General features: G+C 37.2%; 1 pseudogene; it reads right to left on the bottom strand.

Annotated features, from left to right (window-relative positions):
- The window catches only part of LOC136120129 (phosphorylase b kinase regulatory subunit beta pseudogene), a 48786-nt pseudogene extending 34449 nt beyond the window's left edge, over window positions 1-14337 (bottom strand).
- Between the last annotated feature and the right edge of the window lie 1571 nt (window positions 14338-15908).

The following is a 15908-nucleotide window of genomic DNA, read 5'->3' as shown; positions in this document are numbered from 1 at the left end:
AAATTAGCATTTCCTCTAAAATCAGGAATGCCCACTCTTACCACTTTTATTCAACATAGTATTGGAAGTCCTAAACACAGCAGTCAGACAAGGAAAAGAAATAAAAGGAATCCAAACTGGAAAGGAAGAAGTAAATCTGTCACTGTTTGCAAATGACATGGTATTATACATAAAAAATCCTAAAGATGCCGCCAAAACCTACTGGAACTCATCAATGAATTTGGTAAAGTTTGCAGGATACAAAATCAATATATGGAAATCTATTCGTTTTTATACACTAACAGTGAGCTATTAGAGAGAGAAGTTAAGAAAACAATCCCATTTACAATCACATCAAAAGAATAAAATACCTGGGAATAAATCTAACTGAGGAGGTAAAAGACTTGTACTCAGAAAAGTGTAAGACACTGACGAAAGAAATTGAAGGTGACTCAAAGAGATGGAAAGGTATACTGTGTTCATGGATTGGAAGATAATATTCTTAAAATGACCATATTCCCCAAAGCAATCTACAGATTCAATGCAATCTCTGTCAAAATACCAATGACATTTTTCACAGAAATAGAACAAATAATTCTAAAATTGTATGGAAACACAAAAGATTCTGAATAGCCAAAACAATTTTAAGAAAGAAGAACAAAGCTAGGGGTATCTTGCTCCCTGATTTCAAAGTATACTACAAAGCTACAGTAATCAAAACAGTATGGTACTGACTCTCACCATGGTTATTCAACATAGTTTTGGAAGTCCTAGCCACAGCAATCACAGAAGAAACAAATAAAAGGAATACAGATTGAAAAAGAAGAAGTAAAACTGTCACTGTTTGCAGATGACATGATACTATACTTAGATAATCCTAAAGATGCCACCAGAAAACCACTAGAGCTAATCAATGAATTTGGTAAAGTTGCAGGATACAAAATTAATGCACAGAAATCTCTTGCATTCCTATACACTAACAATGAAAGATCAGAAAGAGTAATTAAGGGAACAATCCCATTCACCATTGCAACAAAAAGAATAAAATACCTAGGAATAAACCCACCTAAGGGGGTAAAAGACCATCACTCAGAAAACTGTAAGACACTGATGAAAGAAATCAAAAATAACACAAACAGATGGAGTCATATACCATGTTCTTGGATTGGAAGAATCAATATTGTGAAAAAGACTATACTACAAAGCAATCTACAGATTCAATGCAATCCATATCAAATTACCCATAGCATTTTTTACAGATATAGAACAAAAAGTCTTAAAATATGTATGGAGACACAAAAGACCCCAAATGGCCAAAGCAATCTTGAGGGAAAAAAATGGAGCTGGAGGAATCAGACTCCCTGACTTAAGACTATACTACAAAGCTACAGTAGTCAAGACAATATGGTACTGGCACAAAACAGAAATATAGATCATTGGAACAGGATAGAAAGCCCTGAGATAAACCCACACACCTATGGTCAACTAATCTATGACAAAGGAGGTAAGGATATACAATGGAGAAGAAGACAGCCCTTTCAATAAGTGGTGCTGGTAAAACTGGACAGCTACGTACAAAAGAATGAAATTAGAACACTCCCTAACACCATACGCAAAAATAAACTCAAAATGGATTAAAGACCTAAATGTAAGACCGGACACTATAAAACTCTTAGAGGAAAACATAGGAAGAACACTCTGACATAAATCACAGCAAGATGTTTTTTGATCCACCTCCTAGAGTAATGGAAATAAAAACAAAAATAAACAAATGGGACCTAATGAAACTTAAAAACTTCTGCATAGCGAAGGCAACTATAAACAAGACAAAAAGACAACCCTTAGAATGGCAGAAAATATTTGCAAACGAATTAATGGACAAAGGATTAATCTCCAAAATATATAAACAGTTCGTGCAGTTCAATATCCAGAAAACAAACAACCCAATACAAACATGGCAGAAGACCTAAATAGACATTTCTCCAAAGAAGATATACAGATGACCAAGAGGCACATGAAAAGCTGCTCAACATCATTAATTATTAGAGAGATGCAAATCAAAACTGCAATGAGGTGTCACCTCACACCGGTCAGAATGGGCATCATCAGAAAATCTACGAACAACAAATGCTGGAGAGGGTGTGGAGAAAAGGGAACCCTCTTGCACTATTGGTGGGAATGTAAATTGATACAGCCACTATGGAGAACAGTATGGAGGTTCCTTAAAAAACTAAAAATAGAACTACCATATGACCCAGCAATCCCACTGCTGGGCATATACTGTGAGAAAACCATAATTCAAAAAGACACATCTACTCCAATGTTCATTGCAGCACTATTTACAATAGCCATGTCATGGAAGCAACCTAAATGCCCATCGACAGATGAATGGATAAAGATGTGGTACATATATACAATGGAATATTACTCAGCCATGAAAAGGAACGAAATTGGGTCATTTGTAGAGATGTGGATGTACCTAGAGACTGCCATGCAGAGTGAAGTAAGTCAGAAGGAGAAAAACAAATATCATATATTAATGCATATATGTGGAATTGAGAAAAATATTACAGATGAACCAGTTTGCAAGGCAGAAATAGAGACACAGATGTAGAGAAAAAAACATGTAGACACCAAAGGGGGAAATCGGGGTTGGTGGGTGGTGGTGGTGGGATGAATTGGAGATTGGGATTGACATATATACACTAATAGGTATAAAGTAGATAACTAATAAAAACCCACTGTATAAGAAATAAATTTCAAAAAAAACACCAAAAATCCCAGTATGGTACTGGCACAAAAACAGCCACATAGAACAGTGGAACAGAATAGAGTCCAGAAATGAACCCACACTTATATGGGCAATTAATCTATGATAAAAGAGGCTATAATATACAGTGTGGAAAAGACAGCCTCTTCAATAAATGGTGTTGGGAAAACTGGACCGCTACATGCAAAAGAATCAAACTGGATTATTTTCTCACACCATATACAAAAATACACTCAAGATGGATTAAATACTTAAATGTAAGACCTGAAACCATAAATCTTCTAGAAGAAAACATAGGCTGTATGCTCTTTGATGTATCCAATAATTTTTGGATATGTCTTCTCAGGCATTAGCAACAAAAGCAAAAATTAAAAACCGGGAATCTATCAAACTAAAAAGCTTTTGCACAGCAAAGGAAACTATCTACAAAATGAAAACGCTACCTACTGAATGAGAGAAGATATTTGCAAACAATATATCCAACAAGAGGTTAATATCCAAAATATACAAAGATCTCATACAACTCAACATCAAAAAAACCAAACAACTCAATTAAAAAATGCACAGAGGACCTGAATAGACAATTTTCAAGGAAATCATACAGGTGGCCAACAGGCTCATTAAAAAATGTATGCTCAACATCACTAATCATCAGGGCACTATGAATCAAAACCACAATGAGGTATCACCTCACACCTGTCAGAATAGCTATTATCAAAGATACAACAAATAACAAGCATTGACAAGGATGTAAAGCAAAGGGAACCTTGAGTACTATTGGTGAGGATGCTAACTGGTGCATCCACTGTGGATAACAGTATGGAGAATCCTCCAAAGTTTAAAAATAGAACTACCATATAACCCAACAATTCTACTCCTGCATATTTATCTAAAGAAAAGGCAAACACTAATTCAAAAAGATACATGCACCCCTATGTTCATTGCAGCATTATTTTCAATAGCCAAGATAAGCTACCTAAGTTCCCATCAATAGATGAATGGATAAATAAGATGTGGTATATATGTACAATGGAATATTTCTCAGCCATAAAAAAGAAGGAAATCTTGCCATTTGGGACAACAGGGTATTATACTAGGTGAAACAAGTCAGACAGAGAAAGACAAATACTGTATGATTTCACTTATATGTGGAATCAAAACATAAAAATAAAAACAAAAACAAATGAATAGACATAACAGAAACAGAGCCATAGATACAGAGAACAAACAGGTAGTTGCCAGAGGGGAAGGGGTGGGGCATGAGAGAAACAGATGAGAGAGATTAAGAGGTAGAAACTTCCAGTTATAAAAATCAATGAGTCATGGGTATGAAATGTATATTGTGGGGAATATAGTCAATAATTATGTAATATCTATGTATGTTGACATATGGTAACTAGACTTATGATGATCATCTTGAAAGGTATAGAATAGTGAATCACTGTGTTGTGTACCAGAAACTAGCATAGTGTTGTAGGTCAATTACACTTCAAAAACAAACTCATAGAAAAAGAGATCAGATTTGTGGTTACCAGAGGAAGGGGGTGGGGAGGAGGGAGAATTGGGTGAAGGTAGTAAAAAAAGTACAAACTTCAGTTATAAGTAAGAACTAAGGATGTAATGCACAACATGATAAATATAATCAACAATGTTATATATAAAAGTTGTTAAGAGAGTAAATCCTGAGTTCTCATCATAAGGAAAAATATTTTTCTATTTCTTTAATTTTGTATGTATATGAGATAGTGAATATTCACTAAACTTACTGTGGTAACCATTTCATGATGTATGTAAGTCAAATCATTATGTTCTATACCTTAAACTTACACAGTGCTGTATGTCAAGTATATCTCAATAAAACTGGAAGGAAAAAGAAGACAACAATGAAGTTTGCCACATTGATTGACTCTTCCTTTCACAAATAATTTCTCTGTAGCATGCAGTGCTGTTTGATAGCATTTTACTCACAGAATTTCTTTCAAAATTGGAGTCAGTCTTCTCAAACTCTGCCACTGTTTTATCAACTAAGTTTATGTAATATTCTAAATCCTTCATTGTCATTTCAACAGTCTCCACAGAATTTTTATCAGCAGTAAATTCCATCTCAAGAAACCATTTCCTTTGTTCATTCATAAGAAGTAACACCTCATCCTTTAAAGTTTTATCATGAGATTGCAGCAATTCATTCATATTTTCAGGTTCCACTTCTAATTCAAGTTCCCTTGCTGTTTCCACCTCATGCAGTTACATCTTCCACTGAAGTCTTGAAACCCTCCAAGTCATCCATGAGGTTTGGAATCACCTTCATCCAAACTCCTGTTAATTTTGATATTTCGACCTCTTCCCATAAATCACAGAAGTTCTTAATGGCATGTAGAATGGTAAGTCCTTTCCAGAAGGTTTTCAATTAACTTTGCCAATATTCATCAGAGGAATCACTATCTATGGCAGCTTTAGCCTTACAAAATGTATTTCTTAAATACTAAGACTTGGAAGTTGAAATTACTCCTTGATCCATGGGCTATAGAATGGATGTTGTGTTAACAGACATGAAAACAACATTTATCTCATACATCTCCATCAGAGCTATTGCGTGACCAGATGCATTGTCAATGAGCAGTGATATTTTGAAAGGAATCTTTTTCTGAGCAGTAGGTCTCAATAGTGGGCTTAAAACATTCAGTAAAGCATGTTGTAAACAGATGTGCTATTGTCCAGACTTTGTTGTTCCATTTATAGAGCACAGGCAAAGTAGATTTAGCATAATTCTTAAGGATTCTAGGATTTTGGGAATGGTAAATGAGCACTGTAACTGGCTGCATTAGCCCCTAACTAGACAGTCAGCCTGTCCTTTGAAGCTTTGAAGCCAGGCATTGACTTCTCCTCTCCAGCTATGAAAGTCCTAAATGGCACCTTCTTCCAATAGAAGGCTGCTTTATCTACATTGAAAATCTGTTGTGTAGTGTAGACACCTTCATTAATGATCTTAGCTAGATCTTTTGGATAACCTGCAGCAGTTTATACATTAGCACTTGCTGCTTCACCTTGCACTTTCATGTTGTGGAGACGACTTCTCTCCTTAAACCTCATGAACCAACCTCTGCTAGATTCAGACTTTTCTTCTGCTGCTTTCTCACCTCTCTCAGCCTTCACAGAATTAAAGAGTCAGGGCCTTGCTCTGGATTAGGCTTTGGCTTAAGGGAATGTTGTAGCTGGTTTGATCTTCTATCCAGACCACTAAAACTTTCTCCATATCAGCAATAAAGTTGTTTCACAGTTTAACATTTGTGTGTTCACTGGAATAGCACTTTTAATTTTCTTCAGGAACTTTTCCTTTGCATTCACAACTTGGCCACCTGGATCAAGAGGCCTAGCTTTTGGCCTCTTTTGGCTTAATCATTTCTAAGCGTAATCATTTCTAACTTTTTTCTTTTTTCTCAGAATACTGAGTATTTTATTTTTTTTTTTACATCTTTATTGGAGTATAATTGCTTTACAATGGTTTGTTAGTTTCTGCTTTATAACAAAGTGAATTGGTACAGCCACTATGGAGAACAGTATGGAGGTTCCTTTAAAAACTACAAATAGAACTACCATATGACCTAACTTTCTTTTTTTATTTTTTTTGCGATACGCGGGCCTCTCACTGTTGTGGCCTCTCCCGTTGCGGAGCACAGGCTCCGGACGCGCAGGCTCAGCAACCATGGCTCATGGGCCCGGCCGCTCCGCGGCATATGGGATCTTCCCAGACCAGGGCATGAACCCATGTCCCCTGCATCGGCAGGTGGACTCTGAACCACTGCGCCACCAGGGAAGCCCATTTCTAACTTTTGATTTAAAGTGAGAGACATGAGACTCTTCCTTTCACTTGAACACTTAAGAGGCCATTGTACAATTATTAATTGGCCAATTTCAATATCGTTGTGTCTCAGGAAATAGCGATGCCCAAGAAGAGTGAGAGAGACAGGGACCAGTTGATGGAGCACTCAGAACACACACATTTATTAACTTCGCTGTCTTATATAGGCATAGTTTGTGGTGTCCCAAAATGATTACAACAGTAACATCAAAGATTATGATCACCATAACAAATATAATAATAATGAAAAAGTTTGAAATATTGCAGGAATTACCAAAATGTGACACATAGAGTGAGCAAATCCTTTTGGGAAAATGGCACAAATAGACTTGCTCAACACAGGGTTGCCACAAACTTTCAATTTGTGAAAAACACAACATCTGCAAAGGGCAATAAAGTGAAGCACAACAAAACAAAACTAATGGACAAAAGTTTCCTGATGAGAAATGAGATTTTTACATAATCTCAAAGCATCTCTCCATAAAATAGTAATTAATTATAAAAAGAAAAATAGTAACTTTATGGTGGACAAACCTGAGAGAAACCACCACAACCAAATTGCTGGTAATGGGACGAATATCATGTGCTTCCTGAAAATGTGTACCTGGAAGACACAGAATTTGTTCTGTGTTATTCCTGCCAAAAGTGGAAAAGTGAATCTAACCTTGAGGAAACATCAAGTGAAGCTAAATTGAGGGATATTCTACAAAATATTAAAGTCATTAAAGACTGAGAAACTGATCTAGAATAAAGGAGACATGACTACTAAATCCAGTGTATGATCTTGGATTGGAATCTGGACCAGGAAAAAAAATCATTTTTCTATAAAGGATATTAGTGAGACAACTGGTAATATTTGAATAAGGCCTATAGGTTGGATAATAATGTGTCAGTGGTAGTTTCTGGATTTTGATCACTGCACTAAAGTTGTGTCCGAAGTGTCCTTGGTTTTGTGATATACACACATTGATGTATTTAGGGGTAAAGAGTGAACACATTTGTAGGGATGGGGAGAGGGGAGGAAATGACAAAACAAATGTGGTAAAATTCTTACAATTGGGGGATCTGGGTGAAGGATATGTGGGAATTCTTTGTACTATTTTTGTAAGTCTGAAATTATTTCTAAATAGAAAGTTTCAAATATATAAAAATAAAATAGTACCATTTGCTTTCAAAATCACTATTAAAATAGCTACTTTAGGGATTTGACATTTTGCTAGAGTGTAAGTTAAAAATATATGTAATATTTTTATATAATCTCCAGGTGTTTAAAAACTCTGGTTTGTTCAAGTATTTGTTTATTATTTAAGTTAGTTAAATTAGTCACTGATTAAATTGTCAGTTTGCTAAATACAAGGCTCTGAGCTTATAGTTATAGTTGAGATGGACAAGTCTCCTAGCACTCATGGTGCTTACATTTGTAAAGGGAGAGTGTGTTATGGGGCACAGAGACAATATAAAAGGAAACAAGTGCCATAACTTACATTAGGTATATTGTTATGAAGGAAATAAAATAAGATGGTATGCTAATGGCAGTCACAGAAGGGTATGTGTGGTCAAGAAAGACCTTTCTGAGAGAATGACATTTGAAGTGACACCTGAATAATAAGAAACAGCCAATACTTGAAGAGCTCAGAGAATACTTCATAAAGGAATACCTTGGATTTATGATAGATGTAAAGGTGGACACTGTATTAGCAGCCATTTGGTCTGCAAAAATAATGTATATCTCAATGCCAACTAGAAAATTATTTCATAAGTTACTGAAACATGAGAGGCATGGAATATCATTGGAATGACAATTAGGATATATAGGATCTGTTCTTTTTTACCACTATATATCTATATTATGCAAATTGCTGAAATTATGACTCAGATTTATCTGTAACAAAGGGCCATGAGTAGAAAATCTCTAATGCCTCCTACACATTCAATATTTAAGATTTTACAATCTTATTAAATGTCAATAATTTTACAGTAGAATTATGTAAATACATATAGATAAATTCAAGTTGATAGTAAAGAAAAAGTGATGTTTTGCAGTCTTCCATTAACTATGAGCACTCTCTGGACTAGGCCATACTTTGGGTTTTTTTTTTAATTAATTTATTTATTTTTGGCTGCATTGGGTCTTCGTTGCTGCATGCAGACTTTCTCTAGTTGCAGTGAGCAGGGGCTACTCTTCGTTGTGGTGCACGGGCTTCTCATTGTGGTGACTTCTCTTGTTGCTGAGAACGGGCTCTAGGCACACGGGCTTCAGTAGTTGTGGCATGTGGGCTTAGTAGTTGTGGCTCTCAGGCTCTAGGGTGCAGGCTCAGTTGTGGCACACGGGCTTAGTTGCTCTGTGGCATGTGGGATCTTCCCAGACCAGGGATCGAACCTGTGTCCCCTGCCTTGGCAGGCAGATTGCTAACCACTGCTCCACGAGGAAAGTCCCCATACTAAGGAAAAGGGGGTATTTCCAGGACACCAAGAAAAAGAAACTGGTCAAAGTGTTTCACAAAATATGCAAACTGTAATTCATACTTTAACAACACTCCTCCCCTTTCACTACTGCTTGATGACTTTATATCTTATTAACTGAAAAAAAAAATAATCAGATGTGAATTCCTATATATTCCCAACAGCAAAATGTACCAACCTATTCAAATCTGTGCCAATATTCTCTGCTTTAATTCCTGTTGTAGTGGATTTGTCCCTGCTTCTATCTTCTCTCTTAGCAACTTTCAAATATACAATACAGTATTGTAAACTATAGCCATTATGCTATACATTACATCCCCAGAACTTATGTGTCTTGTAACTGAAAGTTTCTGCCTTTTGATCACGTTCACCTGTTTCCCCTACCCCCAAGCCCCACCTCTGGCAACCATGAATCTGTTCTCCGTTCCATTCCTGTGAGTTCAGTTTTTTTCAGACTCCCAAAAAAGATCATACAGTATTTGTCTTTCCATGTCTGACTTGTTTCACCTAACATAATGCCCTCAAGGTCCATCCATGTTGCTGCAAATGGCAAGATTTCCTTTTTTTATGGCCAAATAATATTCCATTGTATATATATACCACATTTTCTTTAGCCATTCATCTACTGATAGACATCCAGGTTGTTTCCATGTCTTGACTAGTTTAATAATGCTGCAGTCAAGATGGGAGTGCAGATCTTTTTGAGATAGTGATTTTGTTTCCTTTAGATGTATACCCAGAAGTAGAATTGCTGGATTATAGATGGTGAGCATCTTAAGGGAAGAAACGTTATGTTAGTTCTCTTGGTCGTACCACTGCAAAGCACAATACTTGGAAACTAACTGGTAGACAATCAACAAATATTTAATTAACTAGACTGAATTAAATCCACAAGCATTAAGATATGGAAGAATGTTCTCTACTCCTTTGTTGGGAGATAACTCACCCCCCCACACCCATATATACACTAACATAACATGATACACATAGGGAAAGGAGGCATTCTTGTATTAATTAAATTCTCATCTTGTATACTTAGGCTTTTTTCTTGAGATAAGTACCTTAGAGCTAACTCAGCGTATTGCTTGGTGAGAAAGTCTGTGAGGCAGCTGGAATCTCTCCTCAGCAGCTGGGTTCCCCAGCCTATAGCAGGTAATGGAGTGCCTGACAGGATGTAAATGAAACGGTATGGGCCTGGCTGTTTTTTCAGAGCCAGTGGAGGCTAAGAGGCTAGAATGTGATCCATTGATGCTAATTTGAAATGCATGTTAATGTGCTGATTCACATCAAACATAAGTTTGCTTTTATAAATAGTCCTTCTCTCCTCAGTAAATAGGCTAGAAGAGATGACTCTCTGACAGGAATGAGACTTCAGGACTGAGGCACTCCTAAATGAAGGGGCCCATTTAGTTAATTATGGGGCCAACTTGTGAATGTGCTGCTAGAGGCTAGAAATGAATACGATACCTTGTGCTAAAGGACCAGTAGATGGTGGTGTCAGCCAACTTCAGCCCTGTCTATGAAGAGCCCACACTTCCCTGGATAATCAGCCCAACTATTAGGTCTATTTAATAATTGAGAAGCCACATGTTGGTCAGAGCTAACAATGAGAAGTAGAGAGTAAGCGAGGGGTGATTTTTGTCACCCCTTTCTTCAGGGAATGTTCATGAGTATATGTATGTTTGGGGATGGGATTCAGACTTGTGTTCTGAGGCACAGGAGGGTTTTTACTCCAGGGTATCCAAAACAAGCTTACAGTTCAGCATATGGAATTCTAGCTCTGTGTTCTGCTCAAAATTTTTTTGAGGAAATAATACAACCCATAATTTCTACAGGACTTGACGTTTTCCTATAGAAAATTCCATATTTGGAATACATAAAATCAATGCAAGGAATGGCACTCTGGTGGAGTATCTGGTCATTTCTTTCTTTCTTAATCATTTATTACCTTTTGCTCAATACCTATTAGGTGCTGGTAAGAATATCTATTGTCCTTTATCCAACAGAACAGTTCCCAAATTCTGTTGACTGTGCTTTCCTAAGGTCAAAAATATGGACCGTGGTGTCAGAATACCTACATTTGAATTCTGGTTACACATTTATGTGAGCTCAGATCCTTTTTGTGTAAAGTTGTACCTAGTTCATAAGGATGATGTGTAGAAAGAAATGTGTTAATAACATTGTAGGTGTTTAGGCCTAGCATACAGTAAGTAATTTAAAAAATTATCTCCTGAATTTGTTCCATCTTGTTTCTTCTTGCTCCCTTAATCGAAGATTTCATTGTATTTTTTCTGGGTTATGGTTTTCTTCCACAAATCTCCTATCCGCTATTATTTCTCCTCCCTGCATAGCTACCAGAGTAATTTTTCTGAAATGTAAATACAACCATGTCACTCCCCTGGTTATATTCAGACTCTCCATCATGGCATACAAAGCATTCTCCTTTCCAACCTCGATCTCCTACCTACTCTTCCCATTTTGTTCTACCACAGTACTGAAAGGTTCTCAGTGATCCCATCACAGCAGATTCTCTTATGCTTCTATAACTCTGTCTAATATATTCTTTCCCTTCTTAGTTTCCTGGTGAGCATGTTTCAGACTCCTACTCAGGATTTCCTTCTGTTGATAGCCTTCTGTAAGCTTCTTTCATCTGTGACTGAGCTAATTGCTTCTTGCTTTGTGTTCTATTTATCAGTTATAATTCTATTATTTCACATAACCTACTATACTGTGACTTCACATGGGAATGGGACAGGTGTTTCACGTAAATACCTAAGAAGGTGACAGTACACTCTGCCCAGGTGGAGAGAAGTTCTATTTGCTTAGGAAAACGTCCATCTGAAATTAGAGATCCAAGCAGTTAGATAACAGTAGTTATTGAACACTCTGTTATACTGAAAGAGCTGTGGTTCGGAGGTATTTAGAAATATTTGCTTACACCTCATAATATTTGAAAATGAAAAGATCTAACATGGCTATTGTGAACTATAGAATTAAATAAGATAAAGCCAGTGCAAAAATTGGAACAGGATCTGTTGTTGGATTTAGAATATCCATGTGACAGAGATTTGTGGTCACACCCAAATTTCATTTTTCCCTTCTTCCTGAGTGTGTATAATTGGAATCCTAGAAGAGGAGTAGGAAGGATCACAGAAAAAATATTTGAAGAAATATTGGATGAAAATTTCCAAATTTTATGAGAACTATGAAGCCACAGGAACAAGCTAAACAAAACCCAAATAAAAACAAAGTTGTAGGACATCATAATCAAATTGCTTAAAGAGAAAATCTTAAAAACAGCCAGAGGTAAAAGGACACTTTTTTTTTTTTTTTTTTTTTAAGGACACTTTTTATACTAAGGAAAAAAGATGAGAATGACAACAGATTTCATAAGGGAAACAACAATGTGAACCAGAAGATAGTGAAGCAATATCAAAGGTTTTATAAGAAAAGAAAACTTCAGGTCAATATCTCTCACTGACACAGAGAAAGTTTTTTTTTTTTTTAATTTTAGCAAATGGAATCCAAAAGTATATTGAAAAGCTAATATCAATAAATAATCAGGAGAGGTTTATCCCAGAAATGAAAGACTGGTTTAGCATTTGAAAATCAATCAGTATAATTTAACATGTTAATATTTTAAAAATAAAAATCATATGATCATCTAAATAGATGCAGATCATGAATTTCACAAATTTCAACATCCATTTCTGATAAAACTCTCAGCAGACTAGAAATAGAAAAAGTTTATGAACCTAATAAAAGACATACATGAAAAACCTAGGACTGACGTCATATTTAAAGTTGAAAGGTTGAATGCTTTCCTTCTATGATCAAGAATGAGGCAAAGATATTTACTCTCATCACTTCTTTTGAACACTTTACTGGAAATATGAGCAAGTGCAATAAAACAAAAAAAAGTATTAAAGACATATATAATGGAAAGAAAAAAATTTAAGCTGACTTTATTCGTAGATCCATGATCATCTATGCAGAAAATTTTAAGTAATCTAGTCAAAACCTATTACAACTAGTAAGTGAATTTAGAAATGTGGCATATTTCGTATACTAACAATGGCCACATAGAAAATGAAATTAATAAAGTGCTATTTACTGTAACATCAAAAATATGTAATACCCTGATTATTTTGACAAGAGACATTCAAGACCTACATACTAAAAACTATGAAACATTGTAGAGAGAAATTAAAGACCTAAGTAAATGGAAAGATACACCTTATTCATATATCCAAAGACCCAATATTATTTAGATATCAGTTCTCTTCAAATTTATATATAGGTTCTGTGCAACTCCAAACAAAATATAAGCAGAAATTGGAAATTGACAAGATGAGACTAAAATTTATGTAGAAAGGCAAAGGACCTAGAATAGCCCAAGTAATTTTTATAGAGACCCCAAAATGAAGGATTTATATTCCCTGATTATAATATATATGATAAAACTACAATAATTTTTTTAAAAGTTTAGTCCAGTGGAGTCAAGATGGCATACTAGGAGGACGTGGAATTCACATCTCCTCACAACTAGGGCACCTACCATGCACTGGTGGGGGATCACAGACACCTAAGGGGAAGGGAGGAACCCCCAGTGACAGGTAGGACATGTGGCGTGGGGGGAGTGAAGGGGGAGGAGAAGTGGAGGCAGGACAGGACTGGCGCCCCTGAGGGGCAGCTGGGGGAGGGGAAGGGATCCCACACCGGAAGGGGGAAATTGGGGAACCACTGGAAGGGCAGAGGATCAAAAGGGAGTGTAGCCAGGCTTCCCCTGCCCACTTGGACTCCCAGGAACCTGCTGAGATCCCGGGCCTGACCCTCTGCCCACCGAGGCCCCTTCCAGCCCCGTGGGCCCTGAGTGAGTGGGAGGGAGGAAAGGGGGAGCAAAAGTAAAGGCTGGACTTACGGGACCGGCACCCCTGAGGGGCGGCTGGGGGAGGGGAGGAGTTCCTACACACAGAAGGACCCACGTATGGTTAGTGGTCCAGTGGTGATGAGGGAGATGGTGGGGGAGGGGCATGAAGGAACAAAAGGGAATGCAGCCAGTGATTCTCTGCCCTCAGAGCCACCTTCCTGCCACACAGAGCCCAAGCCCTGCCCCTCACCCTCACTCTGGGCCCTACCTCGAAACTCCAGAACTCCACACTCCAGAGGCCCTCTGTTCCATGTGCTGCTTCTCCCGTTCTGCGCAGGTCCTAAGCAGAGGCCCTGCCCCAGGCTTGAGCGTCGCCCCACCTAGGCCCTGCCCCATGCTCAAACGTCACCCCCACCACCTGCCTAGGTCCAGCCCCACCATAAACCCTGCCCCTGCCTAAGTTCCACCCCTGCCTAAACTCCGCCCACATAGCCAAGGCTTTTTTTTTTCTTTTCTTTTTTCCTTTTTGAGATTGGGGTTCTGTTTTACCTTGTTGATCCATTGTTGTTGATACTTACATATTTTAATTTTTCCTAATAGATCTTTTATTTTTCTAATTTTATTTTATTATTTATACTTTGTTATTGTTCTCTCCTTTCCTTTTGGCTTGTTTGCCCCCCGCTTTTTTTTTCTTTTTTCTTTTGTGATTTTATTTTACTTTGTTGCAGTTCTTTCAATTACAGTTTTCTTTTTCCTAATATATTTTTTATCTTTCTAATTGTATTTTGTTCTTTATTCTTTGATACTGTACTGCTCCTTTTTTTCTTCTTCTTTTTTTTTTTTTTTTTTTTTAACCACACCACAAAGCTTGCGAGATCTAGGCTCCCAGGCTGGAGGTCGGGCCTGAGCTCCTGTGGTGGGAGCTCTGAGTCCAAACCACTGGACTAACACAGAACCTCAGTCCCCAGGGAATATTAATCGGAGTAAGGCCCCTCAGAGGTCCTCATCTCAGCACCAAGACCCAGCTCTATCCAACTGCCTGAAAATTCCAGTGCTGGATGTCTCAGGCCAAACAACCAATAAGACAGGAATACAGCACCACCCATCAAAAAGAGAAAAAAAAATGAAACAACAAAAAAATATGTTACAAACGAAGGACCAGGTAAAAACCTACAAGAGCAATAAATGAAGACTAAATAGGCAACCTACCCGAAAAAGAATTCAGTGTAATGGTAGTAAAAATTATCCAAAATCTCGGAAACAGAATGGAGAAAATACAAGAAACATTTAATAAGTATCGAGAAGAACTAAAGAGCAAACAAAGAGTGATGAACAACACAATTCCTGAAAATAAAAATACTCTAGAAGGAATCAATAGCAGAAGAGCTGAGCCAGAAGAACAGATAAGTGAGCTGGAAGGTAAAATGGTGGCAATAACTGCCAGAGAGCAGAATAAAGAAAAAAGAATGAAAAGCCTTGAGGGCAGTCTCAGCGACCTCTGGGACAGCATTAAACACACCAACATTCAAATTACAGGCGTCCCAGAAGAAGAAGAGAAAAAGAAAGGGACTGAGAAAATGTTTGAAGAGATTATAGTTGAAAACTTCCGTAACATGGGAAAGGAAATAGTCAATCAAGTCCAGGAAGCACAGAGAGTACCATACAGGATAAACCCAAAGAGAAACACTCAGAGATACATATTATTGAAACTATCAAAAATTAAATACAAGGAAAAAATATTAAAAGCAGCAAGGGAAAAGCAACAAATAACATACAAGGGAATCCCCATAAGGTTAACAGCTGATTTTTCAACAGAAACTCTGCAAGCCAGAAGGGAGTGGCAGGACATATTTAAAGTGAAGAAAGGGAAAAACCTAGAGCCAAGATTACTCAACCCAGCAAGGATCTCATTCAGATTCGACAGAGAAACTAAAACCTTTAGAGATAAGCAAAAGCTAAGAGAATTC

Source organism: Phocoena phocoena, chromosome 3, assembly GCF_963924675.1.
Source record: "Phocoena phocoena chromosome 3, mPhoPho1.1, whole genome shotgun sequence".
NCBI lineage: Eukaryota > Metazoa > Chordata > Mammalia > Artiodactyla > Phocoenidae > Phocoena > Phocoena phocoena.
This window is presented reverse-complemented; position numbering and strand designations above follow the sequence as displayed.